Consider the following 17,292-nt stretch of genomic DNA (forward strand, 5'->3'; position numbering starts at 1 on the left):
TTGTTTGCCCTAATGGCTTTCTATCACCTCAGGCAGGAGTAATTTAAAAATTTCCCTGTAAATAGTTTCCACACATGCAATCTAGCCCTTCACTCTGAATTGCAGCTTTAGCACTGGGCAAGTTCTGAGTCAGGTGAAATAAAGACAAGCCTTTTAAGCCACCATACAGGTCAAACAAACAGACACATTTAAAAAAAAAAGATTAACTTCTTTGTGAATGAGGTCCATTCTACTCTTTATGATAATCTGAGCTGTTATTTTTAAGGTTTCTACTAAGTTGGAAAAAAGAAGAGAGGTAATTAAAAATACCACAAATATTACTGTTCTTACCAAGTTGTCTTTTCTTGAGTAAGCACCATCCAGGTTGATGACAGCCTTTGGTTAATGTTCATCATTCCCCAAAATTGATCCTAACAGCTTTTCCCAGTTTTTTTTTATTGCTTTTTCAGAGGGGCACAATTTCTGAATTCCTTACTCTACCCCTATATTGTTTTTTTTAATTCCTAACTTGTAAACCATAATTTAAATAGCTTAGAAATGATTATTGCTTTTAATGGTGTATCTGAGAGGTCTATAGATTTTTGAAAAAGCATATTAAATATTAACATACTATGTTTAAACTAAGCTGATATAAAGTCTCTCTCTTTTAAGGTTTTTAAAGGATACTTAATTTTCACTTTCCCACAAACATTTATATGCAGCATCTTTCATGTCACAGATATATTCTATAGGATTTTCAGTTCTGTGAGAATTTACACACACACACACACACACACACACACAAAGAAATCTAGAAAAATCACTACAGGATCCTTCCTGGCTAGTTCTTTTGTGTTCAATATAACAATGAAATAGGAATAAGTATTGCCTATTTAAAAATGACCGTTGAACAGGAGGAGTCATGTTCTTCTCTCGCCTCTGACGTACAATATGTAGCCACTTCCAAAGACATATGGATAAGTGAAAACAAAAATGACAAGCAGACAGGAGCTGGGCATGAAGATAAAGAGTAATTGGTTTGTCATATGTTGGCATTTTAGGCTTAAGGAAGAGGAAATATTTAGTTGGCAGAGACTGCAAATGGACAATTTCCAATTTGACACTAAAATGAACAATGAGCTTATTTTTCAAGGTGGCTGATGTTAAGCAAGAGGCAGAAACACTCTTCTTGTAACACCGTTATGACTTCATGTAATTATGATACTTTAAGCAACTAGTGAACAATATTTCAAGCAGAAACCAATAACAAATCCATTGCATTAAAAATTGCTCTAAAATGCTAATACTTTTATTCCCACTGTCAGTAGCAGAATGAATAAGTTTGAATAGGTACTACTGAATTCCCCCATTTAAATGAATGTAGCAAATAATTTAAATGCTCCATGGCTTTCTTTTTATTATTAAAAAGTCATCTAGATACATAGGCAATTTAATTATGTCAGCTCAAGCAGTGCACATTTTTATACCTTAAAAAAGAATAATTTACAGCATATATTTGTAAAATCACCTATTCATTGTTTGGAATAACAGTGTGATTTTATATTATTGTAAGCAGACAATACTCTAAACTGATTAGATGGTCAAATATTACCTACACGATTAACACAAAACCTTTTAGATTATCTCTATCAATCGCCATGTGTCAGAAAATAAAAGCTCTATAAAATTATTTATGCTATCAGAATAATAGAATACTGAACACATATATACACACCAATAAGACATCATTAAGATCAAAGAACAGAAGGAGGGAATATTTAATAGAAATTTATTACTTTCTACAAAATGTTTTTCTATTTTTTAAAAAAATTCCCCTATGAGAAGAGTATTAAGTAAGTACTGTCCTTAGCCAATGTTTATTTATAAGGTGGTGGGGTAAAAAATGTTATGTTAAAAGGAATAACTAAATGCTCTGTTTTCCATTTATTATTATGGAGAAGACTGCGTAATGCAAATGAAACATGCTCTGCTTCAGAGTACATTTTCCACTTAAGCCATATTCGGAGCAATCAGAAGTCTCATTGCTGTTCTGTAATGCCAGGCAGCCAAGTTGGGTTGACCAGTATTCTACAATGCTCTCCATGCCTCTCCCCCAGTTCTGAATTATCTTCAAGACATAAATGTACCTATATAATGTGAACTACATAGACTGAATGTCTACTCATGAATACTTTAAATTTTGAAACCACTGCCATCATGTATATTTGGGATCAAGAAAATTTAAAATATGAGCTTTTAAAACATAGATTCCTATGCAAAAATAAGACTCCATGGATGTTAGAAAAAGTAAGGCAAAGATAAAGAGAGAAACTGATTATTTGCACATTTATCATAGACAAGGCAATATTCTGGATATTTAGAATGAAATAAAAATATGACATTTGTGCTGTTTGTGGAACTTACCCTCTCAAAAAAAGTGGAAATTCTGCAAAGAAAGCAGGCATATTTCCGCCTCAAAAATAGTTCAAATTTGTTTGAAGCATAGATTTCTGGACAACAGTAGGAGTCAAAGGTAAAATCCATCACACGTATTACAGTTACTCTCTCGGCACACTGGAATACTATTAGAGTACTTCCTCTTTTCCCATCAATGCAGATACAACTGCTGTAGTCTCACATATTTTTTTTAAATCTTACAATATTAGAATCAGTTATTAAAAAATGTGAACTTTTTCTTAGAACCAATTGAAGTGGCTGCAAAGCAAGGCTTGTAACAAATTGTGGTTTGTGGCATTGGGGCAAAAAGCATTTAATCGATGTTAGGATGTCAACTCTGGATACTGTTCTACTGTTCACATTTGAGATAGAACACTTCCTACTTTTCATTCTTATTGTGAGAGCTACAATTTACAGCAGTGTGTAAACATGACAGTTATATATTTTTAAATAAACATTTCTGATAATTACTCCATTGTATAAAGTTAAACAAATGTTCTTTTCACCACATTATTTATATGATTTTCCAGCCTGAAGAGCATCTATTATTAGCTCTTAAAAGGTGAAAAGCATCTTACATCAGTCAAAACGTTATTGAAACTTGAAGTTGGAAGAAATATGAAGATCACCTGATCCACATCCTTTATTTTTACCAGAAGTCAATTTTGATTTTCACAAGGTCAGAATAAGTTCATGATAGGTTAGAACCAGAACTTCATTTTCCTCACTCTAAGTCCAGTGGTCTTTTGAATTTACTTTGGCAATCTACGTATTTTTAAATACCTTATGTATAAAATGTATAGAAAAGTACACAGTTCAACATATATTCACCTAGTGAGCACCCATGTAATCACCACCAGGTGTGTCAAACTTCTTCGTGCACCTCCCAGTTACCACTCACTATTTACCACAGAGCTAAAGCCTATCCTGATATCTGCCACCAAAAAGGTTTTATTCAAGTAAAACCATAGACAATATATTTGTTTGTCTCTGGTTTCTTTTACCCAATGCCACGTTGTGAGACTCTTGCATGCTTTTTTGCATATAGCATTTATTTGTCATTGTCATATAGTTAAGGATGTTCTCTCTTGCATAGTTATGATATGCTCAACATTTCCCCCACTGTTTAGTTAAATTAAAATAGTCCACCAAAAAACATGATTCAAATTTCATTTTCCATGTATATTAAATGTGAGCATTTGCATAAATGAGAAACTTCACTGTTAGCTTTTCAGTCCACAAATCGTTATGTAAATAGCGGATTGCATCATGGGCCTTGACCATTCATGTCCTTTAAAAGCCAGTCAGTGGTTGGTCCTGTACATCTGCTACTCAGCTCATGCACAGAGGGAAAGTGCATAGTTGTGTGGCCTTCCTGACGAACAGTGATAAACCCAAGTGACATTTTACAAAAAAGTATCAGCAAGAGAGGAAACTGTCCACCGAAGACAAAAGTGCCGCAAAGAAAAGTTGGAATGCTGGGAATGACATTGGCTATGATTAGAAGATTTTAAAATGGCAACAGCAAAGCAGTAATAGGAAAACACTTAGGCCTGCGCAACGTTAAGGTACAGACCGTACTGAAAAAGTATAATGAATATAAAAAATAAAGTCTCTAACATATTTTATTTGAATTGCCTAGGAATGGGACGCTGCTTATGGTTGAACAGGAGCATTTACTTGTTAGGCAGAATAATTTACCCCAAAGACGTGACTATCATAATCCCTGGAATTTGTGAACATGCACTTTATAAGGCAAAGGCACTTTGCAGATGTGATTAAATCAAGGACCTTGCAAGAGGGAGCATGCCTTGGATTATCCAGGTGGGCCCAGTCTCATCGTATAAGTCCTTAAAGGTGGATAACCCTCCTGGATGTAGTCAGAGGGAGATGTGACTACAGAAGAATAATCAGAAATGCAATTTTGCTGAGGAATAGGGCTATGTTAGCAGCTTCTAGAAGCTGAAAAGGGGAGGGAAACAGATACTCTCCTAAAGCTTCCAGAAAAAATCAGATCCCTGAGAGAGGTACTGGCAAAAGAACAGGTAGAGCAATGGAGCAGAATAGAGAGTCTATAAGTAGATCCCCATATATATAGTCAACTGATCTTTGACAAAGGAGCAAATACAATACAATAGACCAAAGATAGTGTCTTTAACAAATGCTGCTGAAACAACTGGACAGCCATATATTAAATATTAAACACAGTAAATATTAAAATGAAAAATAATTTAGACAGATACCTTACAGCCTTCACAAAAATTACCTCAACATGCATCATAGACCTATGTAAAGTTCAAAATATATGGCTCTTAAAAGATAACATAGAAAACTAGATGAATGTGGGCATGGTAAAGCTTTTTTAGATGCAACACCAAAGACACAATCCATGAAAAAAAAAGATAATTTAACTTCATTAAAATTAAATATTCTACTCTGTGAAACACAGTATTAACAAAAGTATTAGAAGACAAGCCAAAGACTAGGAGAAAATATTTGCAAAAGACACATCTGATAAAGGACTGTGATCCAAAATAGGTATGAAAAATCCCTTAAAATCAAAAAATAAGAAAACAGAATTTAAAAATGGATCAAAGATGTACTAATGGAAAATAAGCATTTGGAAAAATGATCCGTATCATGTGTCATAAGGGTAGCTTTTCCGTAGGTGAATGGCTCTTTAGGAAAAGACAGGGATATTTTTAACAGTCGAGTCTTAATAAATACAGACAGGTCAATTGGGGGGTTAGCAAACAGGGATATGGCTTAATGTGTATTTGGACTCATGTGGATTATGTTCAAGGACACAACACAGCTTGGCCTGGCACTGCAGTTGAGCAAAGAAACTAAAAGGGCACTTTAAGAGAGGTTTCTAGATCAATGAAGTATTTCAAAGAAGAAGCCAAATTTTACTAACATATTTTATAAATGTGTTACTTGTGCTTTTCAGTGGATATTCAGAATAGCTAAGCTCCACATGGGTTAAAGTGAGTCAGAGGGTGAAGTCGTGGCTCTGAATTGTTAGTGCCCTGCCTGGGATGGCTGTGACAATCCTGTTAAATGTCCTATTAAATGCACTCAGACACAAAAGAGGAACTCCTATTTTGGGTTCATTTGTGAGGTTTTCTGTATCTGCATGTTCTTCATCATTATAATTTATTTAATTTTATAAACATTGCTGAAATAATTTTGCAATATTGAGGTTGGACTTTAAAAAAAATGATCAAATACTCTAAGTACACACATACCTATATTTATACATATAAACCTTGTGAATATTTAATCACCTTATACAGCCCAGTATACACTAGCCTATTCCTCTTTGTAATGTCTTAAACTTTTTCATGACTTTATTGAGACATATTTTATATAGAATATAATTTACCCATTTCAAGTGTACAAGTCAATGATTTTTAGTAAATTTGCCAAGTCGTGCAACTATCGTCATAAATGTAACGTCTTACAATTTTTAGCAAAGCTGCTTCCTTAGTTTCCCGGTTGACCATTGGATGGCTCCAAGACAAGGGCTGAGCTGGGACTTCAGTAAGTGGTAATTTGATTTCATATTACCAGCTTAGATTTTCCAATTGACGTTGTTCAGTTCCCATCTTCTCTATGAAGTAAATATAATTGAAATGATTCTTGTCCAGCTTCTCTGGAGAGCTTTAAGTATCTTTCCTTCCCCTGTAAGATTGAAATCAGCAGTTGTTGTGGGCAACCTGTTTCTTAGGGAAGAACATAATGAATTAATGTCCTTATTCATTGTTCACTGACAATACACATCTTGCCGTTACACTCCGATCAAAAAATGTCCACTGCACTTTAGTACACGCTAGCCGTTGTAATTAGGAGTGTGTACTATTCTAGCACACAGTGACTGAAGGCTACCACATTTTATAGTTTTTAGCTGCCAAAATGGCATTGGAGTGAATTTTGTTTAGATTTACTGAAACTCCTATGAGGTACATTGAAATACGTTAAATAATAACTGAATTCATTTTCAAGAGAGCTACAGATGCATCTTCAGATAGAACAATCTCTTTCTGCTCTCAGGACTCTTATCTCCCTCTTCACCCTGCCAAATGGAGCTTAATGAAGACAGGATGACAACACACAGACCTCAGGAAGCTTTGCTTATACATAATGGACTCCTAATCAGACAGACCACCCTAGTGTATAAAATTAAATTAAATGAGTAGTCATTGCTGCCTGCATATTTTTTTTCTGTGCTAAATTTACTTCATGTTTATTTTTCAAAAATTCAGTGAACATATCACATATTGTTTATTTATATTGTATAGTCCTTTTCACACTTATTTTGGAAAGGCATAAATGCATATCTCATTGTGTTAACTCACTTTTTAGAGCCCAGTTCTCTCTTTTAACTTTATTTTTTTTATTGTTGGCAGTATTACAGATGACTCCCATTTTCTCGCTTTCGACCCCCTCTGTCCACCCTTGCCTCAGCCTAGGCCTTCCCTGTGCTGTTATCTGTGTCCATGGGTTATGCATGTATGTACTTTGGTTAATCTCTTCCTGTCCCCTACCCCAAAACTCCTGCCCCTGCCACTAAGGTCTGTTATTTTGTTCTAGGTGTCCATACCTCTGGACCTATTTTGTTCTTTAGATTCCATTTATAAGTGAGATCATGTCATATGTGTCTTTCTCTGACTGGCTTATTTCACTTAGCATAGTAGCCTCCAGGTCTATCCATGCTGTCTCAAAGGCTAAGACATCCTTATTTTTTATAGCCTCATAGTATTCCATGATGTAAATGTAACACAGCTTTTTTATCCACTTGTCTATTGATGGGCACTTGGGCTGTTTCCAGATCTTAGCCATTATAAATAATGCTGCTATGAACATAGAGGTGTATATATCCTTTCTGATTGTTGTTTCAGGATTCTTGGGATATATTCCCAGAAGTGGGATCACTGGGTCAAATGGTAGATCTATTTTTAATTTTTTGAGGAACCTCCTTACTGATCTGCACAGTGGCTGTACCAGTCTGCATTCCCACCAGCAGTGCACTAGGGTTCTCTTTTCTCCACATCTTTGTCAGCACTTATTGTTGATGGTAGCCATTCTGGCAGGTGTGAGGTGATAGCTCATTGTCATTTTAATTTGCATCTCTTTGATGATTAGTGACTTTGAGCATTTTTTTCCTTTGTCTATTGGCCATCTGTATGTCTACTTTGAAGAAGTGTCTATTCAGGTCTTTTAACCATTTTTTAAAAAATATATTTTATTGATTTTAGAGAGAGTTAGAAACATCGATGAGAGAGAAACATCGATCAGCTGCCTCCTGCACACCTCCTACTGGGGATGTGCCTGCAACCAAGGTACATGCCCTTGACCGGAATCGAACCTGGGACCTTTCAGTCTGCAGGCTGACGCTCTACCCACTGAGCCAAACTGGCTACGGCAATTTTTTAATCAGATTGTTTGTCTTCCTGGTGTTGAGGTGTATGAGTTCTTTTTATATTTTGGAAATTAAACTCATATCAGCTATATCACTGTTGAATATGTTCTCCCATACAGCAGAAAAACCCAGTTTTCTTGAGGTCAGTGTTACTGCTTCAAACTAATATTGGCATTATTCTCTATGCCCAAACTTGGCCCAGGTAACCAAGCATATTTGTATATATGTCAATGCATATTTAAAATGCAAAGGTTTTATTTGTATACTAGAGGCTCGATGCACAAAATTCGTGCAAGGGGCTCGGTCCTCACAGCCACAGCTGCCTCGGCCAGCCCCCACAGCCCTGGCCAGCCCTTGGAGCCTCAGCTTCATCCAGAAGGACGTCCGGACAGTCATTCTGTTCAGTCTAATTAGCATATTAGCTCTTTATTATAGAGGATAAAAACTGTGTGTCTATATATATATGATATTTATCTCTATATATTGCAATATGAAGGGTATTTACTGTGGTTTGCAATTGTTTTTCCTATATAACATTGTATTTCCAGACATCTAGAGAATACCAAACATATAATATATATTTCTTTTGGAAAGACAAAGACATGTTGAAAGAAATGGGAATGTTTGCTCCTTTTCACAATATTTGAGTTGCTTCAATCAAAAGAAATATTGCAACTTCTATGAAAAAGCCTGTACGTGTGTACATGTATACCCTTAGTTCAGATGTTTATGGCAACTACCCACATTGGCCTCACATGGTCCACCATTTCCATGTGACTTTTTCAAAAAGTTCTCTTTTCCACTCTTATCAACTGAGTCTGTCCTCCTAAGCCTTTTTTTTTTTTCTTCTGAGCGGTTTTTACTACCTCTGTTGCTGCATTTTATCAGCTTTATAATGCTGTTACCTTTGCAAATAATGAAAGAATTGAGGAGATAAGAGTAAATTAGTTAAGGCAGGAATTAACAGGCTTGAAATATTAGTGCTTTGATTCTTACTATCTGACTTTGAATTCTAGAGTTATAATATGAGATGTTCTGTCTTTCATTCTTTAAAATTCAATGAAAGAATAAGAAGAGTATGATTATTCCATTTGTTTTTTCTCATAGAAGTCAAGACTTTATTTTTAGAACTCTAATTTTTTTTCAGTTTAACATACAAAGTACTAAACTTTAATTAAAAAATGATAAATACTGAGTATTTATAGGAAGACATCCTTTTTCCCCTGTGTGCATTATGTACAATTTGGTTTACCTTCATTTCCTCATCTCAGATCGATTAGGGTACCTTTTAAATATTTCACTTAATTTAAAGTCACTTAAAATTTACAACAGTCTGATTAATTTCCAGTTGTCTTAAATATATAATTTTGATCTAATTGAAATTATGGAATTATCTTACTAGTATTTGTCAAAGTAGTATTTTTACCATACACTTTTAAATTTGGAGCTAAATATCTTTAATTAAACCAATCCTTTATGATTAACTAGCTATTAAATTTGAAGCATGCTACATTTAATGTTACAGATGCAGACCACAAAATTTTAGCTTATGAATATATGCCAAATATTGTAAGAAAAATGTTACTATCTCAACAGTAATATTTTGCCTTGGCTTTGGAGATGTCTGATGATTTGATACTTGGTCAAATTTCTTGCATAATTAAATCAAGAAAACTATAGGAATATACTAGATCTAAGATAAAATGAGAGTCCAATTGTCATTGCTACATATTGTATATTATAACCCAAACCTGATGAGTATAATTCTGGAAAATATGTACTGTGTAGCCTATAATTGGTGTAAACTGCAATTGTTGGGAAACATTTGACCACAGGATGGGACTTGTCACATACCCTTGAGGAGGTGATTAGTAGTTAGTGAATTATAAGAGCAGCAGGAGCCCTAATCCCAGTGATACTTGGCCCCAATTCCTATGTAATTCGGGACCATGTGTTAGCTAAGATCTCTCTTAATTCTGTTTTTTAGGTCTAGACTACAACCATCTGACTGAATTTGTGTCATCTCCATCCCTCTCCACCACATCCACTCTCTACCACCATCACTTGACCATCTAAATCAGTGGTTCTCAACCTGTGGGTCATGACCCCTTTTGGGGTCGAAGGACCCTTTCACAGGGGTCACCTAAGACCATCAGAAAACATATATATAATTACATATTGTTTTTGTGATTAATCACTATGCTTTAATTGTGTTCAATTTGTAACAATGAAAATACATCCTGCATATCAGATATTTACATTACGATTCATAACAGTAGCAAAATTACAGTTATGGAGTAGCAATGAAAATAATTTTAGATCAACCGAAGGACTTGTATGCATTTATATAAGCATAACTAATGGACATAAGACACTGGGGGATAAGGGAGGGCAGGGGTTTGTCAAGGGTGGGGGGGATAAAAAGGGCACTTATGTAATACCCTTTGTAATACTTTTAGCAAAAAAAATTAAAAAAAATAAATAATTTTATGGTTGGGGGTCACCACAACATGAGGAGCTGTATTAAAGGGTCACAGCATTAGGAAGGTTGAGAACCACTGATCTAAATGCAAACTGATTTTGGCAAGAGGTCTCTTTCATATCAGGACTCCTCAGGGATGAAATGGGGACCTTTTGTGTAGAATTATTTGAGAGTGAGGTACAATTTTGTTCCAGAGTTTTCTTTCTTTTTAGTTACTGCTTCATTCCATATACAGTGGGGCCTTGACTTACGAGTTTAATTCGTTCCGTGACGGAGCTTGTAACTCAAATGACTCGTATGTCAAATCAAAAAGTGAATGAGTGAGACACGTGATGCTGGGCTGATGTTGTGGCGTTCACTGTGATGTTCGCTGCGCCAACTAGTGGTGGGGTATCTGAAGCTGGCTCGTAACCCGAATTTTTTTGAGCTTGCAACTCAAAGCAAAAAATCGGCCGAGAGATGGCTCATATCTCAAAAAAACTCGTTAGTCGGGACACTCATAAGTCAAGGCCCCACTGTATTTGTTTAATTCTGCCTTACACACACACACACACACACACACACACACACACACAAAAGCATAGCAGAAATTCCTCTCTGGTAAGAGCTTTGCCCTTAGGATAAACTGGCTTAAAGACTGAGTGTGAGAAATTAAATCAATTAAAACATTGCCTGTGAGCAAAATGATTTCCCTATAAACTGAAAATCCTTTATAAAAGAAAACAAAGCCATTGATTACACAATTGGAATAAGTCTTAAATTTCATATGTAGGAGATAAGATATTTCACATTTGAGGGCAGAAATGTAAGTCCATTTATTACTTTGTTAATGTATTATTTCATTAGGTACCATCAATTGAGAACAAATTAAATATGTGATGTTTTCCACATAATACCCTCTCGAGTAGCTACTTCTATGCTCATTTCATACTTATTATTTATTCCTTGGTGATATTGACACATTTTGTAACACTAAATGAGAATATTGATAAAATGGGATTAAACGCTGTAGCCCAATTAACTCATATCCCCATAAAAAAACTACTTAAGATTGAAATCTTCAGACTTTGGGAAATAGATATATTACATTGATAATCTGGTTGCGTGTTTATGGACACAACACACCATTTGTGTGTGTGAGTGGGTGTGTATGTGAGAGTGAGGGGCTTTCTTATAGAGAAGGAAAATTGTCAAAGTCCCTCACTCTAGAAAAGTGTAATCCTGGGACAGTAAATTATTACATGTTATAAAACTGTGAGGACAAACTCCATCCTCCCTCTGTGATGGACTCTGAGGACCGAGGCACTTCATAAGTTGTGAGCTGTAACTTGTGTTTTGGGAGGTGGGCAGGAGCATTGGAGGGGACAGTTCAGTAAGAGGCCTGATATGGATAGACCTGTGCAATATTTGGAAATTATTACAGTGTTGTCATACTTTTCATTTTAATCCAATCCTAAGGATTAAAAATGATTTTGTCTATGGTCTTTGCAGTGCTATGGAAAATGAAAGAGAAAGGATTTGCTCAACATCAGATAAAGTAGATGAGGAGAAACTATTTTCTGTCTTCAAGTCTAGGAAACTGGAATCAACCAAGTGATGCTATCAGGAGCATTTGGACAGCTGACAGAGCATAGCAGCAGAAGGGGCCTTTTACTGAGCATGTTAATCAGAAACTTAGGGAACTAATTAGAAGGGGCTGAAATGACTCATTGAGAAAAGCTAACTTCTGGCAGTAAAGCTCCTTGAGAATGAGCAATTATAGTTTAGGTTACGTACAGATTAGGACAGCAAGACTCAGAGAAATTAGGTAATTTTCCCAAGGTCACAGATAATAAATTACAACACTGGGATTAAAATGTAAATAATGTGCAATATTTTAATATGCTGTCCACTCTAATATGCTCTCCAAAAGCTATGTGACAATAATTCAAAAATTGTTGTTAATGGTACCAATGCAATTACTTATGTAGGTACTGGTATTATGTACTTTAGTCAAGACCATCTTTTATAAGGTGGGGGAAGCATGGGGAAATTAGTAGGTAGTCAGGGAAGATTCATAAATTACATAAGCTCATTTTGCACTTTTGTCCACATTGGCTGGCTTGTATAATGGCTTTGAGCAAATCTATGGTTTTAATTGGCTCCAGGATTAACTCAGTTTTGTAAAGGAGAATACTAATAGAGAAGGGAAAGAAATGTTCATCAATTTAGATAAATTATTGTCAGAACTTTAAGATCACTTAAAGCAAAGATGTGCTCTTTGTCATAAATTAATCAGATTTATGAATTTTACCCCTACCGCCACTCACAAAGGTGATATTATGTAGAGGATAATTTATACACACAGAAGAAACTATCATTTTAAGAAAAAGAGAAATGTCAGCAACTATAGTCTTATTTTCAATATTAAGCTCCTTATCACTGTACTTTAGCATTATTTTTATATTGGAAAAGTCTGTTTTCACCCCCCATCTCACAAAGATATTGTTTCTTATGCATATTTTTGAAAGAAATTATATCCACCACAGAAACAGAACAAGTCGGATGTAGTCAGTCCTCATTATTATTTACAGATTCCATGTTTGCAAATTTGCCAACTCATTGAAAATTATTTGTTACTCCAAAGTCAATACTTCCAGTGTTTTCCTGGCCTTTCCTGGACATGCCAAATTGGTACATAGAAATAACCATCACAGGAATTGTATAAACACATTTCAATTTAAGATTACAATTTTAAATTCACTGGTCTAACAGTGGATTTAGCCAGGGGTGATTTTTTTCCCACAAAAGGGCACATTTGACAATGTCTGGAGACATTTTTGGGTTGAGTTCAAATGCTACTAGCTACTAGTGATGACTGTAAAGTGATAATATTTTAAACAGTAGGTTATTGATCAAGGAAACAAAACAGTGAGCCTAAGCATTTGTCACCTATTGGAATGATATGCATATTACGAAGTGACCTTACAGATAAATAGAAGCAAGAGACTCTTCAAAAAAATGAACAAAATGGCTGACATTTACAGAATAATAAAAATTGTAATCTTGCCTCTCACCATGAACCAAAAAATCTTGGGTATAAAGAGGAACTAAATATGAAAAAAAAAATTATAAAACTTTAGAAGAAAACATGGGGAAATAATTTATTATTTAGCAATAAGATGAGTCATTTTTAAAGAGGAAAATGGTTAGTCAATGCTACTAAATAAAACATTAGAAATGTTTGTATTCTACAAGACAACATCATGACATAAAAAGAAGAGTCATAGACAGGGGGACTAGTTATTTGGAAAAACACATGAGTCACAAAGGATTAGTCTCCAGAATCTATTAAAGAGCTTTTAGGAATCCATGAGCAAACGACAATCCAATAGCCCAAGCTCCTGGATGGTATGCACAATGCCAATTAACAAACTGAAACAGATTCAGACATGATCAAGGGAATGCAATGCAAAATACTGAGATATCATTTCACACAATTAAATTTATCCCCCGACCCATATCTAGCACTAAATATTGGTATAATTGAGAAGCATGATGCTCTCTTAATTTGGTTACTTAGTTTATTGATTTAACTTTGCTCTCTTTTTTTTTATACGAGAATTGCCAGTGTGTAACAAACAAGAGAAGGAGTCAATGACACTTGGATTTGATGCTGCGATGTTTATGTGCACTGGCATCCAGCTAAGCTTTGCCTCCCAAATACTACTTCATATATTTATTTTTAAAATAACTTTTTAGTTTTCAATTACAGTTGACATACAGAATTATATTAGTTTCAGGTGTACAGCTAAGTGATATAGTGATTAGACACATGTCTAACTTGCAAAGTGATCACCCCAGCTCAGTTGGTTGGAACATGGTCCTACACACCAAAAGGTGGCGAGTTCAATTCCCTGTCAGGGCACATGCCTAGGTTGTGGGTTTGATCTGCGTTCAGTGCTGCCCACTTATTCCTCACAACCTTTAACTCTTTCCTATATTGCTGGGGAAGGGGGAATCTCCTAGTTGCTCCCATTCTTGTCCATTATTTTATGTTTTCCCCTTTATTGAATAAGATATTACAAATGTGTCCTTACCCCCCCAATGTCCCCTCATCCCCCCAATCCTGCCCTCACCCCCTGTTGTCCACATCCACCACTTATGCTTATATGCATGCATACAAGTCCTTTGGTTGATCTTTTTTTTAAAGGTAAAGTATTTTTAACTCACTTGTTGAAATGTATCAGTAGATTGTGATGGACTGGAGGGCCCCACAAAGCTAGTCCTACTCTTTCCCATCAATCGCATTTTCTAAGCTCTGTCCCCACACATCCTGCTGCATCATATTGTCCTTGAACAGGCCCAGCTTATTCCACAACAGGACTTTCTACTTGCTGTGCATGCGCATTCTCCCTCCTAATATCTGTCCCTCTTTTCCTTAGGTCTCCACACAAACGTCTTTTCCTCAGAAAGTCTTCTTCTACCCACATCACTCAATAGTTAACCAGTTTAGTTTTCACACTGTGCTTTATGCCAACGGAAATGATAGCATCTTTTTATTAATGATTTATGTATTGTCTGTTTTCCCCAATAAAATCTAAGTCTCATGAGGGGCAAGACTTGGGCAGAAATTTGCCCAGTGCATTCTAAGCATTTGTTACATATATTTTTTAAAATAACAAACAAAATTCCCTCAATTTAGTTACAAATAGGGGTGTGGCAAATAATTTATGGCATTTAGTAAAAAAAAAGTTTAAACTATATTTTAAAGATTTACTAGGAAACAAAATTCTTAAAATAACCCTATTTTGAAAAGCAGACTTTGCACTTCAGTTTGCGAATTTCAAACTGAGTAAAATCTGTCTTGTTTTTGCTGCTGCATTTGATGGGACTTTTGACCAATTTTGAGAACCACTGATTCAGAGTGTAGTTTAACTATAGTTGCTTTGTGCGTGACCAATGTATCCCTTGGCAGTAAATCATCCGCACTAGGCAAAGCCACCTATTGCTGCAAGAGCACAACCATTTCATTCTGTTACTATAATTACATTATTCCAGAGCTTGGCAGTCATGGATAACTATATCAAAAGATGGACAATTTTCTGTAATGGTGATATTGTAGACCAGTCCGTCAAATAGCCAGCCACCTGTCTTTTTCCAATAGGAATTTGTAATTTTGGGACTGGTCAAGAGATAAATACAGAATAGTGAAGCCCATTAAAAAAAGATTAATTGATGTGTTCTTTTTAAATAAGAGTACTAGCTAATCAATTTATTTCAGATTTATTATAATCTATTTATAGGTTGATTTAAGTCTGCAGCTCAGAACCATCATTTCTAATTACTTCTTTATCACAAAGTTAATAGTGCATTTAATTTTGTATTGCCTTCGTTTACAAAGCTTGTGCATAGTGATGATAAATTCAAAATGTCACTTGAAAAAGGCTGAGTAATGGAAGAAAAGAGGGGGATCATTAATTGAACCCACTAGCCATCTCTAAGTGAGATGCAGGGCTATTTCTAATCCTTGGCCAAACCAACTTTTGGCCCTGTCTTTTACGCCTACCCCCAACCTTAAAAAGAGGAAATCAGGAAAAATGAAACAGCATGACAATTTTGAAAGAGAAAACGTAAGAAAAGTCATACATATATTAGAAGTTTCTATGGCAGACAGTCCCATCTATTTGCCTTGGAATGGGAGGGAGATATAATGGTTTAATAGCCAAAAGTGATTGGTAAATCAAATGTTTTCTCTAAATGTATATTGGTTTATATATTATTATTAACATTAAAATTATTATAAAGACTCATTTAAGACATTTTTTAAATCATGGAGAACTATTATGATCAACCCATTTTTTAATACTGAAAGTACCTTTATTCTACTACTTTGCTGAATTGATTGTGCTTGGTTAGAAAGTTCATGAAGCATGCAGACCAATTCACTTAAATGAATGTGTTGGTTCTTATGACTTGAGATTTTAATTCTTGAGATTGATGTTTTGAGGACTAGAAAACTTATTAGTGGTTTCTATAATGCAGCTTTTTCACAATAATAAATTACCATTAATTTAGAATTGTGACAAACTTAATCTGCTGCAAAAGCCAGGTCATAGAGATATGATTTAAATGATTATTTACCTCATTCCTTTGTTGCTGTGAATGACATTTATTTGTTTTCTTTTTTTTAAAAAAATTGAGTCAATGTCTCAGTTATTGATTATTGTAAGTAACAGTATTTTATGCTTACATTACTTGGTGACTTGAATAATATACAGTTTATTCTATGATGAATTTTAAGTGCCAACCTAAATAGAACTAACTACCCTTATATATGGATGATTGGTATAAATATATTTACTCAAGTTTAGGGTAAACAAATAATACAACTTGTGGCTAGAAGAATCATTTCACAGCTTCTTTAAAATTTTTATTTAATAGTAAATAAAAATACAAGATAATTTTATTGTGTATATGAAAATCACAAATACTTTTTATTAGCAGCTTTATGCCTTATATAAACCATCCAAGTTTTAAAGTTGAGAGTAAAATTATTATACCATGATGATTTATTCCAAAACGAAAAAGAAAATTTTTATCATTTTTGGACTTCAGATGTCTTGAATATATCTAATGACCTTGGACTATTGCAGAATGACTTTTGTGGACAAACCTTAATTTATTGCCTTTTTCAAATTCTTTAACCCACTGTCATATATCAACTAGGTTAAGGATTTTTACCAGGCACCTAACAAATAAAAGAAAAATCTTGCATTGGCTACACAGATAAAAAGGAGATGACTGAAATGAAAATAATTGTCTAGTTCTCTTTACTTCTTATTGATTGGTCTAGAAAAGAATAGCTTCTCACCAAAAGAGGTGTGTCTTAGGCTACCTTGCTGCTAATGGCTTCTGGTGAAACATGGCTCAGCTCTGTGATGCCTGGGCAAGAGGGAGAAGTTAGTATCTG

Source organism: Myotis yumanensis, unplaced genomic scaffold (assembly GCF_028538775.1).
Source record: "Myotis yumanensis isolate MYYU_CA2020_CCGP unplaced genomic scaffold, mMyoYum1.0.hap1 SCAF_5, whole genome shotgun sequence".
Taxonomy (NCBI): domain Eukaryota; kingdom Metazoa; phylum Chordata; class Mammalia; order Chiroptera; family Vespertilionidae; genus Myotis; species Myotis yumanensis.